The following is a 10230-nucleotide window of genomic DNA, read 5'->3' on the forward strand; positions in this document are numbered from 1 at the left end:
ACGGCACTCTCTATAATGCTGAGGAATAAGTACACAGCACTCTCTATAATGCTGAGGAATAAGTACACAGCACTGTCTATAATGCTGAGAAATAAGTACACGGCACTGTCTACAATGCTGAGGAATAAGTACACAGTACTCTCTATAATGCTGAGGAATAAGTACACAGTACTCTCTATAATGCTGAGGAATAAGTACACAGCACTGTCTATAATGCTGAGAAATAAGTACACGGCACTGTCTACAATGCTGAGGAATAAGTACACAGTACTCTCTATAATGCTGAGGAATAAGTACACGGCACTCTCTATAACGCTGAGGAATAAGTACACGGCACCCTCTATAATGCTGAGGAATAAGTACACGGCACTCTCTATAACGCTGAGGAATAAGTACACGGCACTCTCTATAATGCTGAGGAATAAGTACACGGCACTCTCTATAACGCTGAGGAATAAGTACACGGCGCTCTCTATAATGCTGAGGAATAAGTACACGGCACTCTCTATAACGCTGAGGAATAAGTACACGGCACTCTCTATAACGCTGAGGAATAAGTACACGGCACTCTCTATAACGCTGAGGAATAAGTACACGGCACTCTCTATAACACTGAGGAATAAGTACACGGCACTCTCTAAAATGCTGAGGAATAAGTACACGGCACCGTCTACAATGCTGAAGAATAAGTACACGGCACTCTCTATAATGCTGAGGAATAAGTACACGGCACTCTCTATAATGCTGAGGAATAAGTACACTGCACTCTCTATAATGCTGAGGAATAAGTACACAGCACTGTCTATAATGCTGAGGAATAAGTACACTGCACTCTCTATAATGCTGAGGAATAAGTACACGGCACTCTCTATAACGCTGAGGAATAAGTACACAGCACTCTCTATAATGCTGAGGAATAAGTACACAGCACTGTCTATAATGCTGAGAAATAAGTACACGGCACTCTCTATAATGCTGAGGAATAAGTACACGGTACTCTCTATAATGCTGAGGAATAAGTACACGGCACTCTCTATAACGCTGAGGAATAAGTACACGGCACTCTCTAAAATGCCGAGGAATAAGTACACGGCACCGTCTACAATGCTGAAGAATAAGTACACGGCACTCTATAATGCTGAGGAATAAGTACATAGCACTCTCTATAACGCTGAGGAATAAGTACACAGTACTCTCTATAATGCTGAGGAATGAGTACACGGCACTCTCTATAATGCTGAGAAATAAGTACATGGCACGGTCTACAATGCTGAGGAATAAGCACACGGCACTCTATAATGCTGAGGAATAAGTACATAGCACTCTCTATAACGCTAAGGAATAAGTACACGGCACTCTCTATAATGCTGAGGAATAAGTACACGGCACTCTCTATAATGCTGTGGAATAAGTACACGGCACTCTCTATAATGATGAGGAATAAGTACACGGCACTGTCTATAATGCTGAGGAATAAGTACACGGCACTCTCTATAACACTGAGGAATAAGTAAATGACACCCTCTATAATGCTGGGGATAAGTACACAGCACTCTTTATAATGCAGAAAAATAAGTACATGGCACTCTCTTTAATGCTGAGGAATAAGTACACGGCACCCTCTATAATGCTGAGGAATAAGTACACAGCACTCTCTATAATGCTGAGGAATAAGTACACGGCACTCTCTATAATGCTGAGGAATAAGTACACGGCACTCTTTACAATGCTGAGAAATAAGTACACGGCACTCTTTACAATGCTGAGAAATAAGTACATGGCACTCTCTATAATGCTGAGAAATAAATACACGGCACTCTCTATAACTCTGGGAATAAGTACACAGCAATGCTGAGGAATAAGTACACGGCACTCTCTATAATGCTGAGGAATAAGTACACGGTACTCTCTATAACGCTGAGGAATGAGTACACGGCACTCTATAATGCTGAGGAATAAGTACACGGCACTCTCTATAACTCTGGGAATAAGTACACGGCACTCTCTATAATGCTGAGGAATAAGTACACGGCACTCTCTATAATGCTGAGGAATAAGTACATGACACTCTCTATAATGCTGAGGAATAAGTACACGGCACTCTCTATAACTCTGGGAATAAGTACACGGCACTCTCTATAATGCTGAGGAATAAGTACACGGTGCTCTCTATAATGCTGAGGCATAAGTACACGGCGCTCTCTATAACGCTGAGAAATAAGTACACGGCACTCTCTATAATGCTGAGGAATAAGTACATAGCACTCTCTATAATGCTGAGGAATAAGTACACGGTACTCTCTATAACGCTGAGGAATGAGTACACGGTACTGTCTATAATGCTGAGGAATAAGCACATAGCACTCTCTATAACGCTGAGGAATAAGTACACGGTACCCTCTATAACGCTGAGGAATAAGTACACGGCACTCTCTATAACGCTGAGGAATAAGTACACGGCACTCTCTATAACGCTGAGGAATAAGTACACGGCACTGTCTATAATGCTGAGGAATGAGTACACGGCACTCTCTATAATGCTGAGGAATGAGTACACAGTACTCTCTATAATGCTGAGGAATGAGTACACAGTACTCTCTATAATACTGAAAAATAAGTACACAGCACTCTCTATAACGCTGAGGAATAAGTACACGGCACTCTCTATAATGCTGAGGAATAAGTACACGGCACTCTCTATAATGCTGAGGAATAAGTACACTGCACTCTCTATAATGCTGAGGAATGAGTACACTGCACTCTCTATAATGCTGAGGAATAAGCACACGGCATTGTCTGTAATGCTGAGGAATAAGTACACGGCACTCTCTATAACGCTGAGGAATGAGTACACGGCACTCTCTATAATGCTGAGGAATAAGTACACGGTACTCTCTATAATGCTGAGGAATGAGTACACAGTACTCTCTATAATGCTGAGGAATGAGTACACAGTACTCTCTATAATGCTGAAAAATAAGTACACAGCACTCTCTATAACGCTGAGGAATAAGTACACGGCACTCTCTATAATGCTGAGGAATAAGTACACGGCACTCTCTATAATGCTGAGGAATAAGTACACGGCACTGTCTATAAGGCCTCTTTCACACTACAGTATGTCCATTTCAGTGTTTTGCGTTCCGTTTTTCAAGGATCCGTTGTCCCGTTTTTGGGTTCCGTTGTGTCTCCGTTTCCGTTCAGTATGTCCGCAAAAACCTTTCAGTATGGTTTCCGTATGGTTCCCGTATACGGTCCGTTTTTCACGGATCAAAAACGGAAGCCACCTGTATTTGTGCTCAGCCAAAGTTTGGCAACAAGAAACACATGGCCACAGTGGGCTGGGCCTAGCATTTGTTAATGACGGATCCGCAAAAAACGGATGACATACGGATGACATACGGATGCCTTCCGTATGCATTCCGTTTTTTTTGCGGACCCATTGACTTTAATGGAGCCACGGACCGTGATTTGCGGACAAACATAGGACATGTTCTATCTTTCCACGGCACGGAAATACTGAAATACTGAAACGGAATGCACACGGAGACACTTCAGTATTTTTTGCTGAACCATTGAAATGAATGGTTCAGTATCTGTTCCGTATACTGAACTCAAAAAACGTCCAGTATACTGAACGCAAAATACTGTAGTGTGAAAGAGGCCTAATGCTGAGGAATAAGTACACGGCACTGTCTATAATGCTGAGGAATAAGTACACGGCACTCTCTATAACGCTGAGGAATAAGTACACGGCACTCTCTATAATGCTGAGGAATAAGTACACGGTACTCTCTATAATGCTGAGGAATAAGTACACGGCACTCTCTATATTGCTGAGGAATAAGTACACGGCACTGTCTATAATGCTGAGGAATAAGTACACGGCACTCTCTATAATGCTGAGGAATAAGTACACGGTACTCTCTATAACGCTGAGGAATAAGTACACGGCACTCTCTATAACGCTGAGGAATAAGTACACGGCACTCTCTATAATGCTGAGGAATAAGTACACGGTACTCTCTATAACGCTGAGGAATAAGTACACGGCACTCTCTATAACGCTGAGGAATAAGTACACGGCACTCTCTATAACGCTGAGGAATAAGTACACGGCACTCTCTATAACGATGAGGAATAAGTACACGGCACTGTCTATAATGCTGAGGAATAAGTACACGGCACTCTCTATAATGCTGAGGAATAAGTACACGGCACTCTCTATAATGCTGAGGAATAAGTACACGGTACTCTCTATAATGCTGAGGAATGAGTACACGGTACTCTCTATAACGCTGAGGAATAAGTACACGGCACTCTCTATAACGATGAGGAATGAGTACACGGTACTCTCTATAACGCTGAGGAATAAGTACACGGCACTCTCTATAACGCTGAGGAATAAGTACACGGCACTCTCTATAATGCTGAGGAATAAGTACACGGCACTCTCTATAATGCTGAGGAATAAGTACACGGCACTGTCTATAATGCTGAGGAATAAGTACACGGCACTCTCTATAATGCTGAGGAATAAGTACACGGCACTGTCTATAATGCTGAGGAATAAGTACACGGCACTCTCTATAATGCTGAGGAATAAGTACACGGTACTCTCTATAACGCTGAGGAATAAGTACACGGCACTCTCTATAACCATGAGGAATGAGTACACGGTACTCTCTATAACGCTGAGGAATAAGTACACGGCACTCTCTATAACGCTGAGGAATAAGTACACGGCACTCTCTATAACGATGAGGAATAAGTACACGGCACTGTCTATAATGCTGAGGAATAAGTACACGGCACTCTCTATAATGCTGAGGAATAAGTACACGGCACTCTCTATAACGATGAGGAATAAGTACACAGCACTCTCTATAATGCTGAGGAATAAGTACACGGCACTGTCTATAATGCTGAGGAATAAGTACACGGCACTCTCTATAATGCTGAGGAATAAGTACACGGCACTGTCTATAATGCTGAGGAATAAGTACACGGCACTCTCTATAACGATGAGGAATGAGTACACGGTACTCTCTATAACGCTGAGGAATAAGTACACGGTACTCTCTATAATGCTGAGGAATAAGTACACGGCACTCTCTATAACTCTTGGAATAAGTACACGGTACTCTCTATAATGCTGAGGAATAAGTACACGGCACTCTCTATAACTCTGGGAATAAATACACGGCACTCTCTATAACGCTGAGGAATAAGTACACGGTGCTCTCTATAATACTGAGGAATAAGTACACGGCACTCTCTATAACGCTGAGGAATAAGTACACGGTACTCTCTATAATGCTGAGGAATAAGTACACGGCACTCTCTCTATAACTCTGGGAATAAATACACGGCACTCTCTATAACGCTGAGGAATAAGTACACGGTGCTCTCTATAACGCTGAGGAATAAGTACACGGCACCCTCTATAACGCTGAGGAATGAGTACACGGTACTGTCTATAATGCTGAGGAATAAGCACATAGCACTCTCTATAATGCTGAGGAATGAGTACACAGCACTCTCTATAATGCTGAGGAATAAGTACACAGTACTCTCTATAATGCTGAGGAATAAGTACACGGTACTCTCTATAATGCTGAGGAATAAGTACACGGCACTGTCTATAATGCTGAGGAATAAGTACACGGCACTCTCTATAACGATGAGGAATGAGTACACGGCACTCTCTATAACGATGAGGAATGAGTACACGGCACTCTCTATAATGCTGAGAAATAAGTACACGGCACTCTCTATAACGCTGAGGAATGAGTACACGGCACTCTCTATAACGCTGAGGAATAAGTACACTGCACTCTCTATAACGATGAGGAATGAGTACACGGCACTCTCTATAACGATGAGGAATAAGTACACGGTGCTCTCTATAATGCTGAGGAATAAGTACACGGCACTCTCTATAACGCTGAGGAATAAGTACACGGTACTCTCTATAATGCTGAGGAATAAGTACACGGCACTCTCTATAATGCTGAGGAATAAGTACACGGCACTCTCTATAACGCTGAGGAATAAGTACACGGCACTCTCTATAACGCTGAGGAATAAGTACACGGCACTCTCTATAACTCTGGGAATAAATACACGGCACTCTCTATAACGCTGAGGAATAAGTACACAGTACTCTCTATAACGCTGAGGAATAAGTACACGGTGCTCTCTATAACGCTGAGGAATAAGTACACGGCACTCTCTATAATGCTGAGGAATGAGTACACAGCACTCTCTATAATGCTGAGGAATAAGTACACGGCACTCTCTATAATGCTGAGGAATAAGTACACGGTACTCTCTATAACGATGAGGAATGAGTACACGGCACTCATAACGCTGAGGAATAAGTACACGGCACTGTCTATAACGCTGAGGAATGAGTACACGGCACTCTCTATAACGCTGAGGAATAAGTACACTGCACTCTCTATAACGATGAGGAATGAGTACACGGCACTCTCTATAACGCTGAGGAATAAGTACACGGCACTCTCTATAACGCTGAGGAATGAGTACACGGCACTCTCTATAACGCTGAGGAATAAGTACACTGCACTCTCTATAACGATGAGGAATGAGTACACGGTACTCTCTATAACGCTGAGGAATAAGTACACGGCACTCTCTATAATGCTGAGGAATAAGTACACAGCACTCTCTATAATGCTGAGGAATAAGTACACGGTACTCTCTATAACGATGAGGAATGAGTACATACTGTAGATGGTAATTACAGGAGATGGCGTCCTTCGTTGGTCATCCGGTCATAGTAAGATGGACTCTTCGGATTATTAAGCAGGTGGACGAGGACAATGGAATAAAGGACATTGTAATCAGTGAGAACATTTGATTTTGGAGCCGGACCAAACCTAAGCCCAGAATTTGACGCGATTACATAAGATTAGATGTCACTTTCCAAAACCTCTACATTTACATTGACCCAGTTTGTCGGAATAGTAGGGATTAGTTATATGTCAGATAGAAGATAATAATCTTCAGGAATAATGGGATATTAAACCCCCTGATCCTGTTACATCCTGATACACAGCCTTCTCCTCAGAAGTGGAGCTCAGATGTCATTGTTCCTCCAACTGGCGCGGATCTGGAGGAAGGAGAACAGAACAGCACAGAATGTGCCGCCGAGAAGGCTTGGTAACAGCCGGTCTGTGCACTGCCGAGGCCGGAAACTGCCAGAATGCTCTGCACCCCTCCTCAGCGAGAGGAACCCAGCCTCAGAGTATAGGGGAGGGTTTCATTTTTTAATTTAGGGCGTGATTATTTTTGCACACCTGTGGTGTAAAACACGGCGCTGTGTGATCCGTCATGAGATATGACAGATATCCATTAACAGTCAAGGGGTGTGAATACTTTTTTGCAGCCCTAGTATACCATTCCCAATGTGAAGTATTGGATGTGTGGAGCAATTAAAGGGGTTGTCACATTCAAAATATTCAATGTGCCCCTGGATCTGAATACTTTTGTAATTGCATGTAATTAAGAGTTCAGCATAGCCACTGAGTTATTCAGTAAAATCTATCTGTACAGCGCCCCCTGCTGTTTGTTTGTTTTCTTATTTCTTTGTCCAGCTCATTGAGATGGCCGCACGTGCTCAGTTTAATCCCTCAACTTTCTCTTGTGCTGTTAAAGGGAAAGAGATGCCTCAGAAAGGACACAGTCCCGTGAGCAGCTGCAGCAGAAGGGACACGCCTCTTAACTGCCAGCTTGTTATAATTCTAGAAGAGCAATGAATGTGGAGATCTCTGGATCCACGTGAGGTCCAGGGCTGCTTCTAGCTGTGTTAGACAGTGATTGTCATGCATCATATGATGTCTGATTCTCATTTTTTACATTAGTCATGGCATAACCCTTTAAGTTATTAAAGGGGTAGTCTCCCTCCGGCAAATTACATTTATTGTGTAGAAAAAGGTAATAGAAGCCACTTACTAATGTATTGCGATTGTCCTTTGCGGACTGGATTCATTTTTCACATTATGCACTGCCTGTTTCCATGGTCACGACCACCCTGCGATCCATCAGCAGTGGTCGTGCTTGCAAACTATAGGAAAGGACACCATCCTATGTGAGCTCCTTCCTATAGTGTATAAGCACGACCACCACTGCTGGATTACAGGGTGGTCATAACCATGGAAACACGCAGTGTATGAGATATAAAAAAAAATGGATCCAGCCAGCAAAGGAGGTAATGTGGATAATCACAATACATTAGTAAGTGCCTAAAAATTGGTCAGGGATCTCTATTCCCTAGTGGGCCTTAGGTCAGTAGTCCAGAGCACTGGCTGTAGTGTGGGTGACAAAGACCAAGTCCACCGGGTCCTGGGTACCAACCCTGAATACCCGCTGGTGCTGCCCAAGCTGTTGTGGGCCTAGGGGTCCTCTTACACGGTTGACTGCACAGATCTGTAGGGCAGCATTTTTTGGGCTCTAAATCCTGCATATGGCAGTATTATTTAGGAATTGTATTATGGTTTTAATTGGACACTCTAATTTAGTGTTGAGCGCTAATATTCGTTTTGCAAATTTTTATCGCGACTATTGGCGCTTAGAGAATTCGCGAATATCTAGAATATAGTGCTATATCTTCGTAATCGCGAATATTCCGGATTTTTTTTCATCAGTACCCATGATCCCTCACTGCTTCTTGCTGGTGGGCCAATGAGAAGGCTGCGATATCTTTGACTTTAGGAGTAGTGTTGATCGCGTATTTATATATCGCAAATTTTCTGAATGTCGATTTTCGCAAATCAAGAAAATAATGACTGGAGATCACGAATTCATGAATATATGACGAATATTCGCCCAAATATTCACGAAATATTGTGATTTCGAATATTGCCCCTGCCGCTCATCGCTGCACTCTATAGCAGTTTTATTTGGGCCGTGAAGGACAACACATAACATTGTAGTGGGGGTACTATATTATTTGGATAACATATGGCGGTATTATACTGGCATTGTGTGGCGGTATTATTTTATATACAGTATACAACTTACAAGAAAAACTGTCTAAAATTGGTGGCCCCACTTTGCTTCCAGCCCCCACCTAGCTACGCCCCAGACTGCAGATACATTTCTGGTCTCCACTGAACGGTACATTTTATGGTTACGGGGGAAATGTGTGAATTATCCTTATTAGTCCCTAAGCTTTCGCTTTCTCCTCAGTTACATGATATCCATTAGTATAATTAGACTTATTGCACCAGGGACGACGTTCCAGGGAATATCAGGATCAGATGCCGCTTGTCGTAATTTCGCCACTAAGCAGATTGTACAATAACGAGGCATTAATTAAATGGTGAGAGGCGAGGATTTCCGACGAAATAGCAGCGAGTTCTCTTTTATGTGGGAGAATAAAAACGGAGAATTATAGGACAACTTAATTACACCTTGTTAATGATGGATACGTCAGTGTCAGGAACAAGCTTTATGCCCGAGAGCTTCAATGTGAGAGGTCCCGGGAAGTAATATACTGTATGTCTGCCACAAATGATAAGGGGGCCCCCTTCTGGTACTTCATTTCACCACCACCTTCTCATAATGGCCAACAGTCCCAAATTTGAAGGGACTTTTTAGAAAGAGGAAAATACAGGCTGAACATGGGTAATGGGCATACAGTACTTGGATGAGTTTCTGGGTGATCCTGGGACGGGGATCCTGGGACAGAAGGGATTGTATATGGACTATCCCTTTAAGAGTCCTTGACTGGTTTATCAAAAGAACTGGACATGTTGAAATCCAACTGCCAGGGGCATACATAGAAATCACTGGGCTCCATAGCAAGAATCTAAATTGGGCCCCAATGCCCCATTCATAGCCGCTCCTACTACCCGTTCCTGGCCAGTGTATACAGCAGTGTACTGATATGTGAGGTATGAGGTATAAATTACAGCTCGTACATCACATATCAGTACACTGCTGTATATACAGTACTATATACCTGTACACACTGCATCCATTATACCTCGTACCTCACATATCAGTACACTGCGGTATATACTATATATCTGTACACACTGCATCTATTATACCTAGTACCTCACATATCAGTACACTGCTGTATAAATGAAATATCTGTACACACTGCATCTATTATACCTAGTACCTCACACATCAGTACACTGCGGTATATACTATATATCTGTACACACTGCATCTATTATACCTCGTACCTCACAT

This window comes from Bufo bufo, chromosome 2 (genome assembly GCF_905171765.1).
Source record: "Bufo bufo chromosome 2, aBufBuf1.1, whole genome shotgun sequence".
NCBI classification, from domain to species: Eukaryota; Metazoa; Chordata; class Amphibia; order Anura; family Bufonidae; genus Bufo; species Bufo bufo.